This window comes from Mytilus edulis, chromosome 5 (genome assembly GCF_963676685.1).
Source record: "Mytilus edulis chromosome 5, xbMytEdul2.2, whole genome shotgun sequence".
In the NCBI taxonomy this organism is placed as follows: Eukaryota; Metazoa; Mollusca; class Bivalvia; order Mytilida; family Mytilidae; genus Mytilus; species Mytilus edulis.
In genome coordinates this window covers 71,321,760-71,347,077 of record NC_092348.1, presented here as the reverse complement: position 1 = coordinate 71,347,077, position 25,318 = coordinate 71,321,760, and the positions used below count along the sequence as shown (strand labels likewise).

General features: G+C 30.8%; 1 protein-coding gene across 4 annotated transcripts in view; it reads right to left on the bottom strand.

Moving 5' to 3' along the window:
* LOC139524372 (beta-1,3-galactosyltransferase brn-like) overlaps positions 1–24,193 on the bottom strand; it is a 28,753-nt gene extending 4,560 nt beyond the window's left edge. The window contains exons 1-3 of one of the 4 annotated variants that reach the window (XM_071319135.1): positions 24,052–24,193; positions 5,655–5,742; positions 4,330–4,401 (exon numbers count right to left, since the gene is read on the bottom strand). The gene's annotated coding sequence lies outside the window, so the exon portion shown is untranslated. Of the gene's footprint in view, positions 1–2,519; positions 2,645–4,329; positions 4,402–5,654; positions 5,743–6,711; positions 6,798–9,836; positions 10,106–24,051 lie in introns of those variants that run through there. The other 3 variants (XM_071319134.1, XM_071319137.1, XM_071319136.1) reach the window with 3 other exon arrangements.
* Between the last annotated feature and the right edge of the window lie 1,125 nt (positions 24,194–25,318).

The window sequence follows — 25,318 nt, the reverse complement described above, 5'->3', positions numbered from 1 at the left end:
GCTCAATAGTAGAGTTACGTCCTTTTAGTATAATAAAACCACGACGTTGAGGAAAAATCTAAAATGTTTCGCCCTGAAAACAGACGAAAATTGATGACGATCGATTGAAATAAATGCAGAAAACGTATTCAGAGTTAAAACTTGTAATTGTTGGCATTTGTCTTATATATTGTCTTTATATTGAAGACTTAATCACCTTGAAAGGCTACTCGTTAAGATGCCACATGTTAAGATAGTCGGTAGGATACATTCGTTACATAGTGTGCTAGTGACGTAATACGACATATACATGGGGTCAGTTAATTTCATAAGCTTTCACCCTATATGAACTTTTCTGACCCATGTATATCGTATGAGAGTCACTAGATAACTGTGTTACGTTTATTAAAAGGAAAGATCAAAGCTAACATACCAATGGATGTCTCAGTTTATTTTGTCTCATTTTCTGACGTCAGACACGCAAAGCAATGAATGTGTTTTTAATTTGATAGATGATTTTGTGTTTTTTTGTAAAATTGTTTGTTTTAAAATAAAGTACGAAGTTGAAGAGCATTGAGGACCAAAAACTCCTAAATGTTTTGCCAAATACAGCTAAGGTAATCTATTCATGAGGTAGAAAAGCCTTAGTATTTCAAAAATTCTGTAAACAGTTAATTTATAATTGTGAACATATCAATGATAACTCAAGTCAACACATAAGTGCTGACTACTGGGTTGGTGATACCCTCTGGGAAATAAATTTCTACCAGCAGTGACACAGTGATATCTGCTGTACCAATATTTTCACTATTCTATTTATCATGTCTGTTTTGTTTACGGATCGTTGTAAATATAACGATATTTGACGAGACTGTCGTATAAGTGAGAGGTTTATCGCTATAAAACCCGGTTCAATTCCCCATTTTCTACATTTGAAAATGACTGTACCAAGTCAGAAATATGACAGTTGTTGTCCATTCGTTTGATGTGTTTTGTCATTTGATTTTGTCATGTGAGTAAGGACTTTCCGATTGAATTTTGCTCGGATTTCAGTATTTTTGTGATTTTACTTTTTATGTAAGAGGTCGTATTCATAATGAATTTAAACTATGGATGTATTTTAACTTTACATTAAAATATGATATTTGTTGTTACAAGAGGGAATCAAGCATATAAGGAACACTCTATTGTGCGGTTTTTGTTGTTATTTTTGTTTAAAAGGAAAAGGTGTAGAATTGAAATTTATGCCATTTTTACATAGCTTTTGACAAATTACTTTACAGAAAAGACCAGTCACAGTATATATCATAAAATTTCCACAGAAGACGTAATAGATGTATGCTTAGTAAATACAAAATGTATTAGTAATCTACTTTCAGTTTCGAATCGAGAATTTTGAAAAGAGTGGATAACCATAGCAAATTTTATGAATGAATCATTAATGAAGGAGCGGCCTAACATCCCTCCCCTTAAAAAATGAAAAAATAGATAAACGTATATACAAATATCCGCCTCTTACTTCATATGTTGAAGCCCATTAAAATGATATAAAAACTGAAATAAAACAATCATAAGCGAATGTATAACTGTTATTAGATGGTTCCTTTAATTTCAGAAATTATTTTGTATTTACATAATACTTGAATAGTTTTGTTCTCATTTCGAAGTATTTTTGAAGGGAAAAAAAATAACACTTTACCTTGACTACCTTTTTTGCTGACAACTATGTTATCGTTTTCAGTGAAAATATTAAACTCTACATATTAAATAGATTTAACAAATCAAAAATCTAGATCTCTGTTTTTTAGAATTTCATCAATGGAAACTTAAATAAAACATAATAAACTTGCAATGCGAGACATTGGTATCATATTTTAGTTTGCAAATTTTAATTTATAAAATGTTAAGCATGATATGTATTGTAATGACATGCATCTAAAAAGTTAAACGACAAATTTGAACAAAAATTATATTAATAGTCTTTTGTGACAAATTTTATTAAAATTCTATTAGAATAAATTTAAATTTCATTTTCTGAAAGAGAGCAATTAACTGTTTATACTGTATAATTCAATTGTGTTTATGTATTCGAACACGGTGTTTGAGATTACTAATCGTTAATATTTTATAAATTAGTGCATTTGATAATAAAAAGTCGTCATCAAATACAACTTGTGATTTTACGAGAAAACTCATTTCAATATTAGTAAGTTTTTTTCAGTTGCGGATAAAACATTTTGAAAACAGTTGGTAACCATGGCAAATTTCATTGAATTAATCATAAATGAAGGAGCGGCCTAACATCCCTCCCCTTAAAAAATGAAAATAGATAAACATATATACAAATATCCGCCTCTTACTTCATATGTTAAAGCCCATTAAAATGATATGTAAACTGAAATAAAACAATCATTAGCGAATGTATAACTGTTATTAGATGGTTTCTTTAATTTCAGAATTTTTTTTGTATTTACACAATACTTGAATAGTTTTGTTCTCATTTAGAAGTATTTTTGAAAGGAAAAAAAATAACACTTTACCTTGGCTACCTTTTTTGCTGACAACTACGTTATCGTTGTCAGTGGATATATTTAACTCTACATATTAAATGGATTAACAAATCAAAATTCTAGATCTCTGCTTTTTAGAATTTCATCAATGGAACCTTTAATAAAACATAATATACTTGTAATGCGATTTTAGTTTGCAAACATCTATTTATAAAATGTTACGCTTCGCATGATACATGTATGTAATGTAATGACATACTCTTAAAAGTTAAACGACAAATTTAAAAAATTAAATTAAAATTGATTTAGACAATGTCCCCAATAAATTTAGAAATATCGTAGCTTTCTGTTGGTTTTTATTGTCATTTATGATAGCATATTTTGGTATTTATATTGAAAGTTAAACGACAAATTTAAAAAATTAAATTAAAATTGATTTAGACAATGTCCCCAATAAATTTAGAAATATCGTAGCTTTCTGTTGGTTTTATTGTCATTTATGATAGCATATTTTGGTATTAATATTGAGTTACTCAGAGGAATTTTGAATTAGAAATTTGTACATGTATTCTAAAACTAGTTGTTGGCATGATGCGTTTATGTTCTCTTCATATATTTTTTGATGGTACGACACTAAAACCCCCAACAAGAGGGATTGTGGTTGATTCCACACTAAGAAGACATACTCGTTCAATCAGTTTAATTGAGGTCTGGACTACAGAGCTTGTATGTCAGTAACTACTAGCAGTATTTTGTTAATTTATGTATTATTCACATTTTGTTTTGTTTATTTTGTTACCTATTCTGACATCGGACTCGGACTGAGTTTTACTGTGCGTATAGCTATGTGTTTGCTTTTTTCAACATGGGGTATAGCGGGAAGGTTTAGATCTCACAAACCATGTTCAATTCTGCCGCATTTATACGTCTGTCTCAAGTCAGGAGCCTCTGGTTTTTGTAACGGTTGTATATTTTTTTTAATTTTAGTTCATGAAAATGTTTTGAAGTGCAGTATTATGTTCACTTTCACTAGTACACATTTTTTAAAGGGCCAATTGAATTCCGCCTGCGGGTGCGGGATTTTATTAGTGTGTTGAAGACTCGTTTGTGGTCTTGGGCTGTTGTTTTACATTTTTGCAATTCGAGTTGTTGTCTCTTTTACACATTCTACGTTTCCATTCTCAATTCCATTACACAGTTATGACTGCTGTATCACAACAATTGACTCGTTAACCAAGTAAGTTTGTTTGTAATGCTAATCCCATTTGGCAATACATATATTATCGTCCAAAAAATTCGTGTAATATCAGTAGACGGACACTGTTCATCAATTCTTATCATTTAAGGTTACAAACCTTAAAAACTAAAAGTATATATATATTTTTATCTATGTTGAATATGAATATTATGATATTGCGACAATAAAACGTGATGAGTGGACATACATCATGTTCAACAACTATGAAACAACAAATGGAAACACTGTTCTCTTCAGGAACAGGAAATTCTTTACTCGACTACAGTATTTTAAACATGTTTTATCGTTTTTTTTATTTTACCACTTTTTGTTTAGTTTCGTGACATCGAAAACGAAAAATGAAAACTGTTTCGAAATTCACATTTTATGTTTTAAGAAAATGAATAATGAAAACGAATAACGAAAACATTTTCGTAAATTTATATATCTCATTTATATATCTCAAAACTATAAACAAATGGTCACAGTTTTACACCAATAAGCCAAAGTTAGAAACTGAAAACATACTCGCCTCATTGTTACTCTCTCATAATCAATTTTTAAAAGGGCAAAATATCAAAAAATATAATATCAAATACGTACGAAATTGTGCCCTTCAATGTTTGATCTTCATCATCGTGATTTGCATGGTATATTTTGGTTCTGAATGGAGTGCTATTAAAAGAGAATAAACCAATTTGTGTATATAATGTTTATATTTAAGTAACTTAAAATGTCAAGTATCGGCTAATCAATGAAAAGAGCTACTATGAAATCTTTATCTTTTTATCAATTACAAATAATAAAATCTTACTCTTCTTTTGATTTTATGCATAGTTGCTCACTACAAAGACCAAGTATGTATTATGAAACTTGTAAGGCGTATCCAATCAGTTTGATTGGCCGAGAAGTTGTATTATGTGCTAACCGTGAAAAGAGGAAATAGTATATTAAGACAGATAAGTATGTCAATAGATATAGGAAGATGTGGTGTGAGTGCCAATGAGACAACTCTCCATACAAGTACATTTGCGTTACACTATGGATCTTCCTGAATTTTATATATTATCGGGGAAATAATTAGTGCGTTTTCTGCATTGAGCATTTGTGCATTCGTTTGTACTTTATTTTTGTCAAGTAGTGATGTCATTTCAGCATTATCTATTGTAACATTGCCATATAAGCTTGAGTTTAAGATACATAAAACCAAGTTCAACCTATAATTTTTTCATACAATTTGACTTCAAAATTCAGTAATATTGCAGTTGTTACAAATATTTCGTTTCTGTGTTTGTTGCACTTGCGTTTGTTTTTGTTGAACTTCAATGTTTCTGTAGTTCTGTTGTTTTCGTCTCACAGTTGATATGTTTCTCACAGTTTTAGTTTGTAATCCGGTTTTGTTTTCTCTCAATAGATTTTCGACTTTTGAACAGCGTTCTACTACTGTTGCATGGGTTTGTCTTTTTTTTTCATGTAGTAGATGAAAACGATTTTTTTTAAATTAAAATTAGCTGAAACATGCATGCATACCAAAATTTGTGCACATTAAACTAATTTCGGAATCAGATGATGACCGCCTCCGATGCGATTTTCACGTTGTGATTGGTGGCCTTCGTTTGTTTTCTGCTCTTTGGTTGGGTTGTTGTTTCGTCGACACATGCCCCATTTCATTTACAATTTCAATAATTGCAAAAAATAAAGTATGACAAAAAATTCAAAGAAAGCTAAAACAGAAATGTAAATACACTTTCTAAGTTTTACGATTCCGTCACCCCTATAAAATACCCCCATGACAAAATGTAATCGCAATTCAACTGGTAAAATCAAAATTCTGATTTTTTACAACAATTAAGGAAAACAACTGGTCGACAAAACTTAACTTTACTAAAATTTATTTCCATACTTTACTAACTGTTACATATAAATACCTGCTTTTTGAAAAGTCACCAAGTACTACACATAATTAACGTCCTGAAACAGTTACTTGATAATTGCGCACATATCTAAAACAAGTCCCTGAAAAACAATTATCATACGTCTATCAATTACGTCCTCATCTTAATATCAATTTAAAATCTCAATAGACAAATTGTAAATATATATTCTTTTTAAACTAATAGAAGGAAGTTCAAACGTACAAAATGTATAAGTTATGTGAGAATACATATATACAGGAAATAGATTACAAATGTGATTATCAATTGAAAAAAAAGCAAATTATGTACTTCATTTTATACACAATGGTTAATGTACTTAAGCAAAAGGGTGATTGATAACCTTTATGGTTATTCACTAGTAGTATGCTTACAAGTACAATTGATACAAATCCGGAAAGTGCTTATACATGCTTATACTTTTTTACACCTAAAGTTTAATAGGATGTATTCGACTATTTGAATATGACCGTTTAGGGGTTATTTACACGTTTTCTTATTTCATGTGCGAGTCGAACCCCATTCATGCGGTTATACTCGACTTCAATCTTAATGGACTAGGCTAGTTTTCCTATCGAAGGTCGGTTATTTTCTGCGGGCACTCCGGCTTCCTCCATCAATAAAAACAGGCCGCCACGAAATAACCTAAATGCAATTCTTAAAAGTGGAGTTAAAACACCAAAAATCCTTATTTTATAATTATGTAATGTTGAAAATTCTTGTTTGAGTCTTTTTCCGATAAGAGTATTTGAAACTTTAAAATCCGTACAATGATTTTGAAACTTTAAAATCCGTACAATGATTTTGAAACCTAATAAAAGACATATTCATTTTTTAGGCATGTCTTCATTACAATAACAATATTTGTAATCGATAATGTGTTAACTGCAAACACTTTACATCTCGGAAATAAAAACTGCTGAAAAAATTAACATAAACATATAAGATAAGATAAAATATATTCAAGAAAAGAAAAATAATTACAAAAAAAAGAAGAAATTAAACACACTCACGCTTTAAAACATCAGTAATTTCTGAAATAAAACTATACCTTTCAAAACTTATCATTGTTCTCTGCACCTAATATTAGGCTTTGAGTGTTCCTGGTGAAGAATAATCATACAGATTTAATATGTCAATATGAACATATATTTAAAATTGGATACATTTATACAACTAATATACCTTGAAATCAATATTTATTTTCCCACTCTTTTGTTGGTTATTAGCTTTTCCGTGGATTTAATTTAATCTATAAATAAAGGCAGCAGTAAAATACCGATGTTCAATAGTCACAGACATGTTGTTTATCGCATCACCTTATAAATTGAAAATTTAATATATCGTGAAATTATTTGTATATTACTTTTGAACTTGAGTTTACAAAATCTAAATCATTAAGTATCTATGCGTCAAATTAATATATGTATATACAACATGCACTTAGGAACCGTAACTTTGTAAATTTGTGAGCTATTTACTTGATCTAAGTAGATGTCTCCAATATGAATTGAATACACAAGGGGCGTTAATTTCGGATATAAGACGTTAATGTAAAAATAAGGTAATGTGGTATGACTGCAAATGAGATAACTTTTAACCAGAGTTCAAAATGATATACCCTATTATAAGTCACCGTCCGTTTCAACAATATGAACAAACCCCGTTTTGATTATAGTCACACATAAAAGACATCGAGTCTTCAATAAAATCAAAAGGAACAGTTTTAAGAATATACCGACGCTGATGATACGTTTACCAGCTTGTGCAAACGAAAATATAAGGCCAAAGATATACTTCATAATCGTTTTAGAATTTGCAGTTATATCACAATTTTGAATTATTCTACATTTTGCAATACTATTCCCATGTTCAATTAAAAGATCGACTACATCGTATCATTAAATGGAGCCTTTTCTGCATAAGTTTTGAATCGTAAATACACGCTGCTTTTGTTTTGAAATCTCATTTCCTGTGGTACCACAACCGATGCCATTCACAAATATGTGCCCCACCATGACATGATAAAACTTATGGAGGTAAACGTCATTTAAAACATCTTACCTTGGGTTCTTTTAATGCTAGCACTGAACTGTACATATTATATAAGTACTGAAGATGCGTTACGTTATCGTCTATAGATGATAATAAATGGAGTCTAAACTATATCCATATTAAATGAACGTATCGATCTATATATGAAAACAACTTATTATAAACTGTTCCGCATCACATACTATTTTAAGAGACATGCATCATAAATTTAACTTTTAAAAAACCCAAATGAAAACAAAAAGGAATTCTAAAAGCTTTCTTTGGGAAATTTTATACTAGCGTCATTTCGACAAATTAACATTTTATTTTCTCAGAACTGTTATAGTAGATGTATATTCAAATACTCTGTTAAAGACTGCTAAGCACTAATGAAATATAATAAATTCGTGTCTTATAAAAATTAGTGTCTTCGATACAAACATGTCATTTTAATTGCAACAAATAGGTCATAATAGCATGACAGCTATTTTTGTGGCAGAATGCTATTGATAAATATCCAACAAGAGGCTGTCAGAGCGACAAGAAACATGATTAAATTTATTCATTTGTGTAATGACATTTTCAATATCACAAAGATCATAACCCCTGAACGATAAGCGTAACAATCGCTGATTTTGACATTAACCTCGATTTTTTCATGAGTTACATCATATTAAAATTTGAAAAACTTCAGTTGAAAAGATTCAAAAGTTAAAACACGGACACGACTTGCAAGACATTTTTTCAGTTTTTTCAAGAACCATAACTCCTAAATGGTGAAATTACAAATAGTCAATACTTAACTTAAACTCATTTTTTTCTTCAGTAACAAGATATTAAAATTTGAAAAGCTATGGTTGAACAGTTCATGAATTAAAGCACGGAAACGACTGAAAAGACCATTTCTCAATCTTTGAAGAACACTTACTCTTGAACAGTGAAAGTGAAAATCGTCAATATCGAACTTGACCTCAATTTTGTCATCAGTAACTCTACAATAAAATTTGAAAAGCTTTAAATGAGCGGTTCATCAGTGAATATGTATGTATAACAGGAGATGGGTACCCAGTCGACGCATGCGGTATCGCCTATTTTGGAGTTTATGTGATCCCCACATGTTTTGCTTGTTACGTTGATTTGGCCCTTCGTAATCCATTTACGGCATTTGAACATCGGTAAACTAAATTCGCCTCAAACTTCAATTTTAGTTTTTGAATTATGTGTAACCGTAACTTCTTGAAAAGTTTAATTTGCAATTATATACCTATATGGAGTTATTTTCTTTCAGAACGTTAGGTTATTCTTTTTCAGAATCAACCCGGACGATACCATGTTTCAATGATATATGCTCCAAGGCATAAAATAATGACCTGTGTGAGGTCATTATTTTCCTTGATAAACATGCAATCTATGATTTACTTCAAAACTTTATTCGTCTAATAGTTTTTTGTTGCCGATTTGGAAATTTATTTTTTAAAGTTCAATCGATGATAGGTGTAAAAGAAACCGTCATTGTAGTCCCGCATTTTAGTTTTAGAAACAAATAACGTGAAGTTTTGTTAATTTATCGCTACAATAAAGAAACTTTATCATGTATGTCAGATGAATTTTAATGTAGACTTTCATAAAATAAATCCAGATTTAACATATTCGTGTGTAAGATTTTGAAAATTTTATTGAGTCAAACTGAATAGGTTGATTGATTTTTGGTTGCTTGCTTAACGTCCAGTGGCAAATATTTCATGCATGTTCAGAACGATACACACTGAATAGGAAATCATACTGTGATATCCATGTATTTATATTCGTCTTCGTGTCAGTTCTTAACTTTTTTAAATTTATGTATACCTTTTACTCTATCAGATGATCAACTAATAAGATAATCTTATATTCTATCTATTGAATAACATTAACGTAACTCACGAAAGGGTCGGGTGCGGAGGGTATATAATTATATCCTGATTATCTTTTAATGAAATGTATTGCTATTCAAAAGACAATCTTTCTGAATTTTTCATTCGATTCAAGTAAAATTGTTAAAAAAAAAAACACTTTTCCGCAACAGAAATAACATAACAAATAGAAAAAAAACATACCTCCTCCCCCTTTTCCATAAGCTAAGTGGTACAATAAATTACTTACAATGTGTCTTGTATTTCTCATACACCGTTATCGGATGGTAACAATACATTTGTGTCTTACTTCATGCAGTTACAGTAATATTTTTATTGTGTATGGATAATGATTTTTAAAAGGTTTATATCTAAATTATTTAGTGAGTTTTATTTCACATTCTACATGAGCCGCAGGGCGTATTAAAGCCTGAACGCATTAGAAAGGAATATCCCACTTTAGTGTTATCGGTAAAATAGGATACTAAATTTTACAAATCTTTATAAAATTAATATTTTTTGACGGTATATAAGTCAGATAATCTATAACGTAATTCAATATTTGTAAGCTTCAAAATTTTGCTTGTGACACCATTTTTAAATGATACTGCAAAGTACAGATATTCTTTGAAATCAGGACATGAAATTTAATTTACCTCTTTTTTACTTTCAAAACTGATTCTTACAGTCGCCGTGATAATACACTTCAATGGTTTGACTATTCTGTCGTCATATTGATTGAAGTGTTTAAGCTTTGTTTCAGTAAAATAATAATTTGTTTGGATGGTTTAATTTTATAACTTTGGTAACTTTTTGTTTTTTGTTATACTAACCATGCTTACGTTATTTAAGAATGTTCTCTTATGTAGACTAATATAAATTTTTATCTTACTGCGTACATTAATGTTTAGATAATCGGTAAGATGAAAGGTGTACACTCAAAGGTGTAATACCACCATTGACTTTCCCCTATTAGTCTTTGTTAAATTTACACTTTTCATAAAATGTGCAGAATTTATCTTTGTTTCAAATAAAGAAATACTTGGCATGAGTAAAGGTTTATCCTGTCCGGTACAATAGAAAAAATTTCACAAAGTATTTCATTTCATATAAGAAAATAACCATCATTGAAAGTTAACCAATCAAATTTCTCCCCTTATTTCATCTGTGTACAAGGTTTAGTCACCATGTAACCTCAAGATTACAAAATATTCTACAGAAATCCCAAATAAAAAAATAATGGTGTTTTGAAATACCCTAGACATATGTTTATGACACAGAAATGTTTTACTGCACTAAAATGTCGGATTAATTAGCTACAACTGTCAAACTCAAGGAAATATTTTTTTTCGACCTACTTTTGTATACAACCGGATGTGACGTACCATGATTTGGTGATATTACACTAAAGAGCCAGTTATCCCGCCCATAAAACAATCAAATGCCTGTTAGAAGTCAGAAAACCCGTGAGAAGTAATTGTTGCTTGTTACTAATGAATTTTTGTGTTTTCTGTTGTTTTCTGATAAAAGTCTTTGTAAATAGTAAATCTGTACTATTATAGGATTAAACGCCTTTTTGAAGGAATTTATTGGTGGATAAACTCGACCAATTCACTCATAAAACAAATAAAAGTCCCAAGGACTTTTATGATATGTTTGTGAGTGACCTGGTCACCAATAAATCCTTTCAAAAGGCGTTTAATCATTATAATTGTTTTAAAATGGAGAAAAGGAATTAAATTTCCCACATTCGTACACTCTATCACATGTAAATTGTAAATGTTTGTCATTGAATTGGCATGGCGCATCTATTGGTAAACGCACAAATGTGTACTTCATGAAATTTCCTACCTGATAATAAATAAACTGCAAAAATTTGTATTATCATTCGAGGCAAATGAATGTTTTGTGTTTATCATTTCATCTTGTTTTTACATTAGTTACGAAAAGAAGTTCGGTCAACGTCGTCTATCGAAAAATAAACAACGTCAAAGGCAAATACCGGAAGTCCTCTCGACCAATCATATCAGTGTATTCCATCATATGCAAATTATATAAGAATTATTCTCTTTTAAATTATTTCACAGATTATCTAGACAATAACATTTAAAGTGATCGCTTTGCCTATTAAATTTTATATTGTTTCCGTCTTTTGTCCTTGTGCGTTGTAAAGTTAATTCCGCGCAGTTATGCACACCAAAATCACCACGTTTTGTACAAGGGGTTCTGAAGATAAAAGCCAAACAAGAATACAAAAACACCTTGAACGTGTCTGATTTCTGGATTTTATAATGTGCCCACAATTTGTTCAAGTTTTAAATTTTTTTAGTCTAAGTATATGTAAAAATGTGCAGTCTTGTAATCTTTTCTAATGGCCATATGTGATCTTTCTTATCTTTCGCCATTGCAAATAGGCAAACAACTTTATATTAATTCCATACGTCATTGAGGATAAATTCGGATGAGACATCAAGTGTCTAACATGAATCCTTACTAAACCCGGTATACAAATATCAAGATATTTGTATTGCAATAAATATAATTGTGGAAAAAATATTTAAACGATATTCTATGTTTTAATCTAAAATAGTCTTTTTCTCACGACTTTTGACACGACACCTCTCCTAGCTTACAGTTAGCGTTTTATCACTATTTATAGTAAATGGAACTTGGACTTTTCAATTCTTTTATTGCAGAATCTTATATTTAATTCTATATGTTTAAAAAGGTATAATAGAAAAAAGATATGTCCGAAGGTTATCATTCAAAGCATTTCTATTAGTACACAGACCCGATCTATTATTATCTGATATGAATCTATCATAATATTTTGATTAATTAACCTAATAAACCAATTCAAAGTGCTCTTATACTTGATTTCATATTGAAATTTCTTCTAATTACTTGATAATATCTATCAAGTATACTAATTTCCATTTAAAATCAAACAGTCCCCGCATTTATTTTTTAGAAATGTTTTGATTTATAATATATTTTTTCTTATTCATTTACAAATCATTGAATATCTATGAAGTGAGGAATGGACTTTTAACATATCGATATTAAAATATACCACCTGCGAAATGTTGTCATCATATTCCTTATACGTTGATGTATATAATATAAGATCAACTAACAACAATTTTTAAAGTTCTTATTACTTATCCTATCAGTTTCATTCCATATGTGAGGGGTTCGTCTGATATATTATCATTGATATGAATATTAAATATTGATTTCAGTTGACTAACTGTCTAGATACGCATTTAATATGATACATGTTTAATTATATTCCCCATATATTGAAAACTGCAGATTTAATAATATGCCTGTACCAAGTTAGAAATATGACAGTTGTTGTCCATTCCTTTTTTATATGTTCTGTCATTTGATTTTGCCATGTGATTAGGGACTTTGCGATTGTATTTTCCTCGAAGTTCAGTATTTTTGTGATTTTGCTTTTTATGACATAATATGACCTTTAAACAAAATAATAAACGCTTTATAACAAAGCTTCATCTTTAATGCACACGGAGGCACAAAAATCAGACATATGAAAATTGTCTTTTTGTTAATTGCTCAAATTGACCTGTTTATCTTTCCGATTCATGTTGTTAGGGGTTAAATGACAATTATAGGTTTTACCCATATCTATTGTACCTGTATGAATATTTTATTGTGTAAATATATATGTAATTGTATGTGGTGAGACTTTAATAAAATATTGAATCTGAATCTGAATCTGAATCTATCTTTTTATCTTCATTTCAACTTGACATATTTTCGATTCTTTAAATTTTAAAGTCAAAGTACAAAAAGAAAAAAAAAACGTTTTGAATTTGGTTAGTTAGACATGAGCATTTGTCTTACAATGAATGACAAGCAAACATTTTGAATTATGTCAGATGTAAATTAAGTTCTAAAAATGCATCAACCATGACTAAAATGAAATAACGAGGTAGAAATTGTTGATACAAAATAACTGAAAACCGAGGAAAAACCCATCTTTTAACATGATGAGCTGCATTAATGAAATTTCAAATGAAATTATATACAGTAGTTCCGTAATATATGTGTTGCTGTTAGATAACAATTACTTTAGTCTATTCTTAATCCATTGTTACTTGTTATTTCAAAGCTACAGGGAATTTTAATCTTTTAAGCATTAATTGACTTCATTTTAGAACTATTGTGATTATCTCGTCATCGCTGTAGTAAATGTTGATTCTTGAAACCTTCAGAGTAGTTTCTAAAAGTTTCTTACTGAAGCCATACCATCTACATTAGAACCGATCCGAACAGATCTAATCAAATACAGAATTAATTTTAACCAGTTTGAATCTTATTTTAAAACATTTCTATGACATATAATTCTGGCTGTTCCTAAATGAGAAGTAAATATACGGAAGGGACATTTAAGAGGTTGGACCTGATTTTAAAGTTGCAATTCTTAGAACAAAGTTAATTTTCTGCTGATGTGGGATGCTCTGTTCTTGCCTTTCTTGTTTTTATAGTCCAGATATATTATGTGTTTGTGGTCTTAAACTTTAAATTCGGTGGAGTTGACAGATGCTATTCGAGAGACACATGCACGGTTCGCTTATATCAGGGAATAACAACCATATAATAAATTCTTGAAAAAATCGAATACTAGTAGGTTATAACTTGACACTTGAAACTGCCACTAAATAATACATATAATTTAATTCAATATCGATTCAAATTATTACATAATCTTTAAAGAACTAATAATATATCAGGAGAAATACTAGTTGCCCTATTCAAGTGTTTTGAGTATTGATAAGGCATATCAATGTATTGATCACGACAAAAAGATTAAGCCTTCCGTTTATAAATTGAAGCAGTTTGTTTTGACAATCTTTAACATAAACCTTGAAATTAGACAAATTCACCAAGGAAGCATTGAAACGTTGATGTTATTTAGCTCCCTAAAACTGTATTGCAGTGCACAAACTGTAACAGTTGTTTATTCAACGGGGGGTAACTTCTTCTTATTGGGTATACGGGGATGTGCCAAAAATATGGGTCATAATTTTGCGAGATTTTATATAAGAATGACCCTCCTTTTTAATGACATCCTATATTAAAATGCATTTACGTTTGATAACTGTATATTGATTTGGGGTATGATCTACCTGGGAACAGTATATCTAACATATATGTTCCTGGATCTACATATCATATATAAATATGCTATTAAGAATCTTACATTATTAATGGTCAATAATTATATTAAATTAAATCAGTTCATTTGAAAGTTCACCTTTCAAATAAGTTCCCAAATGAACCCCGGAAATTTGTCTCCTGATTTGATCTTCAATAACGTTTTGAGGTCATATTTAAAATATTGTATATAAGTATAGGTCATTCTTTCTTCAATATATATATAACTATAGGTACTGAATTTCAGTGAATGTTTTATTAAAATGGGTACGTTTTTTGTGGCAAAAATGGCACACCCCTACCAAAAAAATATCGAAGTTAACACCCCCCCCCCCCGCCCCGTGGTTTATTTATTTAATATTACAGGAAGGAGCAAGGATAGGGAAATTAAAAAAAATATATGATAACGTCTAACATTCTTAGCAGACTGACAATTTAAACATCATAACCAGGAAGTGTATTTATAATGTTAATTCAATTTTCAAATTAAAAGACAAAGCAGGTCACAAAGGTTAAATAAAAAATCTTTTGGAAATTGTTTTTCAAGTGTGAGACTGGTCCTAGAGAAGAATACATTTTATATATATATATATATATATATATATAATAAAATACCACGAGAAAACAAAATTAGGGGCTAATATATGCAATACTAATTAATAAATCGGTTAAGAAGACAATTCAAGGACACAAACAAAAATTGACGGAGGATGAACTCTTAAAGCGAGACCAGATATGTCGATGGGATATGTGACTACTATACTGGATGCATAACCCGCAGTTCCAATCCTTAAACTGTCAAAATTTCACGTTGGGAAATAAGAAATAATCGGGGAAATCACGTATTAGACTTTCCAGGTGCCTACAAACATTTTGGTAGCGAGTTGAAACACAGACACCTTTGTATATATTATAGACACCCTATCTATAAAATACGAATACAGCCGATTATCTTAATATGTAGAGTTGATTTTAGTGTTTCTTTCCATGACTCAACCAATACAATTTAAGTGCAAGGAGTGATAAATAGATATAGGAAGATGTGGTGTGAGTGCCAATGAGACAACTCTCCATCCAAAAAACAATTTAAAAAAAAAGTAAACCATAATGATTATAGGTCAATGTACGGCCTTCAACACGGAGCCTTGACTCACACCGAACAACAAGCTATAAAGGGCCTCAAAATTACTAGTGTAAAGCCATTCAAATGAAAAAACCAACGGTCTATATATATAAAAAAAAAACGAGAAACGAGAAACACGTATAAATTACATAAACAAACGACAACTACTGTACATCAGATTTCTGACTTAGGACAGGTGCAAACATTTGCAGCGGGATTAAACGTTTTAATGGTACCAAACCTTCTCCCTTTTTCTGAAACAATAGCATAACATCACAACATAGAAAAACATACGATAAAATATAATTGGTAGGCTTAACTATAGAATGACTATGAACCAATTACAGCGGGAGGTTTTGTTAGCCATAAAAACAGGTTCAACCCATCATTTGTCTTTAAAAGTTCTATACCAAGTCAGGAACAGGCAGTTGTCATCAAAAAGGTTCTTTGGTGTTTGTTCTTTAGTGTTTCTGTTGTTCTTTTGTTTTCCTCTCATCGTTAATGTGTTTCCCTCGGTTAAAGTTTGTAACCCGGATTTGTTTTCTCTCAATCGATTTATGACTTTTGAACAGCGGTTAACTACTGTTGCCTTTATTTAAGGCATTAATTTAGAAATATAAATGCAATATCATCTATCAGATGATATGCGACTGTCCAGAAATCGGAATTTTAGAACAGGGAAATTGAAGTATACTTTACTTTGAAATTGTCCATCTGTGTCAACATCGGAGAAAAAAATCAAGATATAAAGGAGACATTTTGGTTTTGGTATTCATAATTATCCTCGATCACAAGTGTATTTTGTGTAATGTAAACGTGGTAAAGTAAAGTGTATAAGTGTCAATATCTATGCATGGGTATGTGAATCTATAAAATAAACGCTTATCAAAGCGTTTAAGGAAAAAAATGTTTACTCAAGACGAGTATTTTTATCAACAAACTTGACATCAGTGAGGTTAGAATAACACAAGTTAAAAGATCAAATGAATTACGAATTTGAAGAGTATCGAAAGTCAAAAATAGAACGATCCTGACTAAAGAAATAGTTTTTCGCGTTGCCAGCTTATTATATTAAATTATAGTGTTTAGATAATCAAAGTAAAAATCAATTTAGTCACGAAAGGCATTCGATCGTGAATTGCATTTTTTAAGGTTATTTTACAAATATATTGGCTGTCTTCTACTTGATAGTTTATACCTGTTTTTTTAAAAAGCATTCCAAATGGTTATCATCGAGATTGTTATCATTTTCTATTTATAGTACTTTTTGAAGATGAAAGTAACTAATTAATCTATCCTAGAATCTTTTAAACTATGGTGTGCGATACATTTTTGCCGATATCTAGATAGAGTATATGAAATCAGTGGACACCTTTTACGTGACGTTCTCTGAATTTAATCATTCTTTCAATACCTGATAATCACAACCTTTTAGCATAGTTATAGTTTTTTAGAATGAACACAGTGACTAATTTTTTCAATGGTAATGTCCAATACACAACAATATTTTGATTTAGTAAATGTATGTCTCAATTGATACCGTTGAGCATGTTGTTCTATATTATACGATTTTATCAACAGGGGTATGCTCACAATAATAATACTGTGCAAGCACGGGTATAATTACGATTTTATTAACAGGGGTATGCTCAAAATAATAATACTGTGCAAGCACGGGTATAATTACGATTTTATTAACAGGGATATGCTCACAATAATAATACTGTGCAAGCACGGGTATAATTACGATTTTATCAACAGGGGTATGCTCACAATAATAATACTGTGCAAGCACGGGTATAATTACGATTTTATCAACAGGGGTATGCTCACAATAATAATACTGTGCAAGCACGGGTATAATTGCGATTTTATCAACAGGGGTATGCTCAAAATAATAATACTGTGCAAGCACGGGTATAATTACGATTTTATTAACAGGGGTATGCTCACAATAATAATACTGTGCAAGCACGGGTATAATTACGATTTTATCAACAGGGGTATGCTCACAATAATAATACTGTGCAAGCACGGGTATAATTACGATTTTATCAACAGGGGTATGCTCACAATAATAATACTGTGCAAGCACGGGTATAATTACGATTTTATCAACAGGGGTATGCTCACAATAATAATACTGTGCAAGCACGGGTATAATTACGATTTTATCAACAGGGGTATGCTCACAATAATAATACTGTGCAAGCACGGGTATAATTACGATTTTATCAACAGGGGTATGTTCACAATAATAATTCTGTGCAAGCACGGGTATAATTACGATTTTATCAACAGGGGTATGCTCACAATAATAATACTGTGCAAGCACGGGTATAATTACGATTTTATCAACAGGGGTATGCTCACAATAATAATACTGTGCAAGCACGGGTATAATTACGATTTTATCAACAGGGGTATGCTCACAATAATAATACTGTGCAAGCACGGGTATAATTACGATTTTATCAACAGGGGTATGCTCACAATAATAATACTGTGCAAGCACGGGTATAATTACGATTTTATCAACAGGGGTATGCTCACAATAATAATACTGTGCAAGCACGGGTATAATTACGATTTTATCAACAGGGGTATGCTCACAATAATAATACTGTGCAAGCACGGGTATAATTACGATTTTATCAACAGGGGTATGCTCACAATAATAATACTGTGCAAGCACGGGTATAATTACGATTTTATCAACAGGGGTATGCTCACAATAATAATACTGTGCAAGCACGGGTATAATTACGATTTTATCAACAGGGGTATGCTCACAATAATAATACTGTGCAAGCACGGGTATAATTACGATTTTATTAACAGGGGTATGCTCACAATAATAATACTGTGCAAGCACGGGTATAATTACGATTTTATCAACAGGGGTATGCTCACAATAATAATACTGTGCAAGCACGGGTATAATTAGAAATGACTGAAATGAACACTACATAAATTTTAAAAGCATCTATCATCGTTCAGCTGATAAGATTTTTCTGCATCTCACGAGTGACATATCTTCTCGGGCTTTGATTTTTAAAAGTCTGACAACTAGTCGGCTCAAAATGTATTGAATACATAAATGGTATCCTATTCCATAACATTTTGACTGCATCTGAATTAAGGGATGTTGCATTTTTAGAAGTCTATGGTCATGCAATTTCCTCGTTGTTTTCACTTGGTTTAAAAATGCTATGATTTTTTTGAGCATATGTAAACTATACTGATTCTTTAATTTAAACGAGATAAAAAGAAAGACAACAAATCTTTTTTTCCCTTTCATTATATCAGTTATTGGTGCGAGAAGAGGTGATACACTGTGAGAAAATTGTTATTACGCTGTGAGTAATAGCTGCTTTTAAAATAATAAATAAAGCTCATAATTGTCGATACTGATATCTTTTATCGAGTTACTACAGTTGTGTATTTTGAGTACCATTGACAACAGTATATGAGAAACAAACTCTAAGGATTGTCAGTGAAATTAAATCAACACTCTGACATCAAGGTTAGTTTCAAACATAACATTCGTGGATCTTATTTATTGAAAGATGTATTAAATGTTTAATACAATGTTGGTTGATGTGACATGCGCAGGATTAAGAAAATATATCACAGTAAAGAACATGTAACGATAAACATGTCACAATGCTGTCAATCAGAACACTTACGTTTTTGCGTTGCAATATAGATAGATTACTCTTACTCGTATCAAATCAAAACATGCTGACAGAAACAATATCAACAGTGTTCAATAGTACTTACTGGAATAGTATTTTTATGATTGGTTTTATTTATATCTGCACTACATGTATGTTTTCTCGAGATATTTCTCAAGACTACATGTTTGTACACATAGCCAACGTCAGTACTATCGCGTTCGATTGCCAGTGTTTTTTGGTGTTTTCTTATTCCTAGGAAAAGGGAGGTTTGCGGATTTTGAAGATGTTCACAGTTAATTCATTAAAAGGAGCTCCGTTACCTCTCAAGACTTTATCTTATTCCGATGAAACGAAATTGTTAAAAAGTGGTAGAATTCTATTACTAGTATAAAATATTGAAGACAAATTTAAAACGATAGATATTTTTTTACGGTAAGATGAGAATAAAGAACATACGGTGATATAAATTTTGCAACAAGAAAGGTATCGCAACGGAACAAAGAAGGGACAATTAGGCTTATAGTTGGCCTAAAATTTAATGCCTATTACATCTGATAACGCATATGCGATTCGAATATTGCTACACCCCTGTGACTGAATATATTGCAACGCCCCTGTACCATGTACATCAAAGTTTTAAAATATAAGATCGTTTAACCTGTTTTTGAAAATGTTTGAGAGAATTTAAGTCATACCATGCGAAATATTAACCTTGATTTGATACGGCGGTATTATTATCTTAAAATTGAAATGTAAGTTTTCAGTCAGTAGTCATTTTTTAACCAATCTACAAATGTTCTAATCTCATGCCTTAAGCTTTACGAATAAAAGGTCTACTTTACAAATGTATATTGAATTTATCTTTTCACCGTATTTATTATTAACCTTGACTTAGAAGTAATCGATTGGTTAATAAGGAACAACCACATACTTGAATGCCCTACTGGTTACCATGGATTAGACGATCCGGGTTATAAATTAGACTTTGTTTGTTTTTACCCCTATATTGTAACATTTCCCCCAATTTCATTTCATTTTCATAGTTATTGTTTAGTATTCAGTAATTTGATTTTAAAAAGGTTTTGTTAGTGTATTGACTGTCAACTTTATGTAATTGGTTTTAAAATAAAACAATAGTATTATCCGCATCAGTTTAATGTTTATTTTGCATTTGACATACATAGTTTCGCGATATATATAATAAATTGAAAATGGAAATTAGGAACATGTCAAAGAGACAAAAGCCCGACCAAAGAGCAAACAACAGCTGAAGTCCATCAATGGGTCTTCAACGCACCGTGAAAATCACGGACACGGAGGTGGTTCTCAGCTACTTGTATTAAACCCTCTTCAAACCACTATGTATTATAATATATGTTTTATTTACGTCCTGCACATATCTTTTAAATCGTCCAATGCATAGAAACAACTGTTACAGGAATATTATTGTGCAGACATTTTTAATGCATTTGGTGGATATTGTAAAAATAAGTATATCAGTAACTTCAAAAGTCAGGTGTCATTTCAACATACAACCTTTGCCTTATTTCAAGGTATAATACGATGTCAAGGTAAGCGTTATGTTTGAAGTTCAGGCAAGATAAAAGCAAAAGGCAACATACCATGATCTGCTAGCTTTGTTTACTTACATTGCATTGACAGGCGAATTCTTATTGGAGTTGTTTTTCTAATAAACAACTGCGCAATGAGCCCGTCGTGTTTTTGAAGAATAAAGTTCAATCACTTCTCAATGTCAAATCAGGAATTCATGAAAATTAAAAGGGAGCTTACGTCAATAGATATAAACTATTCACCAAAGTTTAATGAGAACTACTGAAAGTAGTTTTGAGTTATTGTCCGAAAACTGGAAAATTCCCCCTTTTTAAATAAAGAAAACCCCAGAACTCCGAAATGTAAAATCTAAAATTTATAGAACACGAAAGGGAGCTTGCGTCAACAGATTTAAACTTATCATCAAAGTTTCAGAACTGATGAAAGCATTATTAAGTTATTGTATGAAAATCTCCCTTTTTTAATGAATAAAACCCCAGAACTCGTAAACGTAAAATCTAATATTTAAAAAACGAAAGGGAGCTCATGTCAATAGATCAATTAATAATCCACCAAAGTTTGAAATTCATTCAAATTGGTTAAAGCATTTTTTTAGTTAATATCCGACATGTAGACGACGCACGGACGGACAGACGGACGGTATACCATGATACGTCCCATTAACGAGTTTTGCGGTGATAGCTTTATTGTATCGAAACTACAATCGTTTGAGAAAAACATGAAAGAAATTTGTAATTATATTGATCAGCATTTAGGAGATAAGTGTATTGAGTTTTAAGCTTGGTCTTCGTAAATCGTCGATTTTACTGTCGCAAATTGGACTTTGTTGGATAACTGTCTCATTGGCAATCATACAACATCTACTTTTTTTATAAGACTAAAATATCAACAATCAGTACATATCCAACATCCTATGTAATTAGTGTAACGACAACATTAACAGCCAGAGAAAAACACGACTTTGTGCAATGAAATAGTATTTAATTCAGAAATTTAAAACAAACCAGAAAACGGATGGCAAATAAGATAACCAAGCAGGCCTAACTATATTACTTACATGCGAGATAGTTGTATTCTCTAAAGTTAAAATTTAATAACAATCAATATGATAAAATACCGCTTTTAAACTACAAAACGTAGGTACGTCTTAGGGATCGGTCTTACATTTTTCAGCACTTTTACTTATCCGGGTTTTAACTGAAGGCAGAATGTAATCTATATAACCTATTAATTCTAAAACTGACAAAGCTTCACCTTAAATGTAAACAATATACCAATCATTTACATCAAATTCTTATCATTTCTCAAACCCACAAATGTCAAACTTATTGCTTTAATTTTTTTAATAGAATATTAGTCAATACCAGTCAAATCTGACGAAAAAATGAACTAAAGGCTTTCGGATTCTTAATTAACAAATATACGGACCAGAATCAGGGATGATGACGAAACACTGTCGCTATATTTTTAAAATTTGTACAAGGAATTATTCCGTTTTGATAATCCGAGATAACTTCCACCACACAAGATTAAGCTCTATTGAAAAGTAAATAATTTTTTACGGTCCCTCATATCATGATGGATTATAGAAGGAAGAAAACGGACAATTACAACTCTATGACCCGGCGGGGTTACCCTTATATCAAATTATCGAAACGTAAGGTTTAAAGAATTTATACTAAATCTAGACATTTCCGAATGCTATAAAAAAAAGTTTGTCAATGACAAATTGTGATATATTTTCTGCATGCTAGCTATTCTTAAATGATCTTTTATGTTCAGGCTTCGTTTGATATATACTATATGTATGTACCAAGAGATCTACCGGTACTATAAGTTAAATATGGCTACTTTAACAATCTAATGTCATTTCTGATAGGGAAATGCTTTACCTTTTATTTATTAAAGCATATATCTATATAAATAAGATTTGGTATGAGTGCAAATAAGACAACTTTGTAATATATATGACTATTGTAAGGAGACAATAAATCATAATAAACCATATCATAACCCGGTCGTATAGCTATTTGCTACATACACATCAATAAATTGAATGTATCACGTACAAATGTATGCAACACAAATATCTATAGATTGTACTAATTCTTTTGTATTTAATAAATGCGAGAAAGGCAATCTTTCGCTTTTTGTGAAATACATAATTTTTGAAAACAAATGTATCTTATTTTACCTTTTCACAACTGTCAACATTTAATGTTGAGAAGCAACTAATCTGTCTAAATGCTGCTTTATGATTTGTATGTTATCATGATAAAAAAAATATGAAATTACAAATGTACCCTTATAAGAGAATAATCTTTTAAACACAATTTATAAGTTTGACCCTTACACTTGTCTAAATTAACCACAGTGCGTTTTTTGTTGTGGACTGGAAGACAATACTATAGTGTTACTGTCTTTTGTGTGCATCATGCTTAACCAGAACTAATAGAAACGAACGTGTTTTAGATTGATATTCGTTATAATATAATATTATATCTTAAAAGAACTGCCATTTAACTTCAAGGGACGGGGATTATTTTTTTTCCCTAAAAACAAATATTCTGATTCCCAAATTGACGGGAAAAATATTCTGTTCAAGCATACGACAAAAATTATTATTCTGAATCCGGATTTTCTCCTTAGTACCTTATAATAGTGTAAATCTTGAACAAAATATTAAGAATGATAGCGTTGAAAAACTAAGTAAATTTCTGACTCAAACAAAAAACCATATCCCCCCTCCCTTTAAAGTTAAATGGTTGCTCCCTAATATGGTATCACAAATCCGTTTTGGCTACAAACTCGATTTTTGTTTTGAAACTAACCTAAAACTGGTATCATTGATAGATAACATTGTAAATAAACTAACTAGTAAATAAATATGTAAAGAGAAATCCTACCTGATACCAAGTAATGAAGTATACCAATATGTTGATAGTTTTAGAAGTATTCAGGTTAATTCCTTATAGATTGTTCACGCATATCAGAGAGAAAAAATGACCTTAAAATAATACAATTTGTTATCTTGTGCAAAGAGTCTTGTTTTGACAACATTGAATGGTTAACTTCAAGTTTGTCTCAGATAAGTTATCAGATCCGATGACATTCAATAAATTTGAATTTAATATGAAACAGATATGGGAATTTATTGATAAAAATAGAATTTCCGCGATGGTTAAAGGTTAAAGGTTAAAGGTTTTTATATATATATATATTTACTATGTGCTTTTTTGTCGAAATGCTGCTGTGATGCATACTGTTGCTTTTGGGTAGAGTGTTTCTGATCGAAATGTGTGTGTTTGGCATTGTAGAAAATCAAACTAAAAAAATAATATAGTTGTTTGGTCCTTTTAATTCCCTTTTCTTGATTAATCTTAATTAGGTTCAAATCAGGAGCGATGGGATAGGAAAATTTGAATTTATTTATGAGGGTTTTTTTTAAATCACATTTCAGCGCCCTCTTCTCTGCCCTTGAAAAATACAATTAAGGCAAGAAGTTAACAAAACCTGCAGAAACGTAACAACCCTACAAAACATCTAATTACTAGTATTCTGAACTTATTTGCCCCCCCCCCCCTCCCCTTTCCCCATTATATTTTTTTTCCTATCTGTCGTGGTTCTCACAATAATAGACACAAATTGTAGTTGCATAAATTACATAGACATTGCATAAATATTGTTTTCTTTTTAATGCCATGTCGGCCATATTGGTTTGCGAGCGGAGTCCCTGGACACAATTTTAAAATTACCAAATGCCCTTGGATGTCAAGTTTGGTTAAATTTGGCCCTTGGTATCAGAGAAGATGTTCTTTGATATTTAAGTAACCATGCGACGGACGACGAAAGACAAGAGACGGCAAAGAATTGCAAAAGCTCACACGAGATCTTTGTGCCAGATTAGCAAATAATGAACACTCGTTGTCCAAAACAATAATCAAAAGGGTATGAACAATAAGATATAGGGAGAAAATTATAGATCAATAGCACTATACATGAGATGATATTATTAAATCAACGAATATTTTAACATCAAATCAAATGTCTGTAGTCTCAATAAAACAATCAACCATATGTGTCATGGCAATACAGATCATTCCACCTGGACCGTAGTAATGTGATAGGTAAAGGTCGTCAAAATGAAACACACATGAATTTGATCCGAAAATC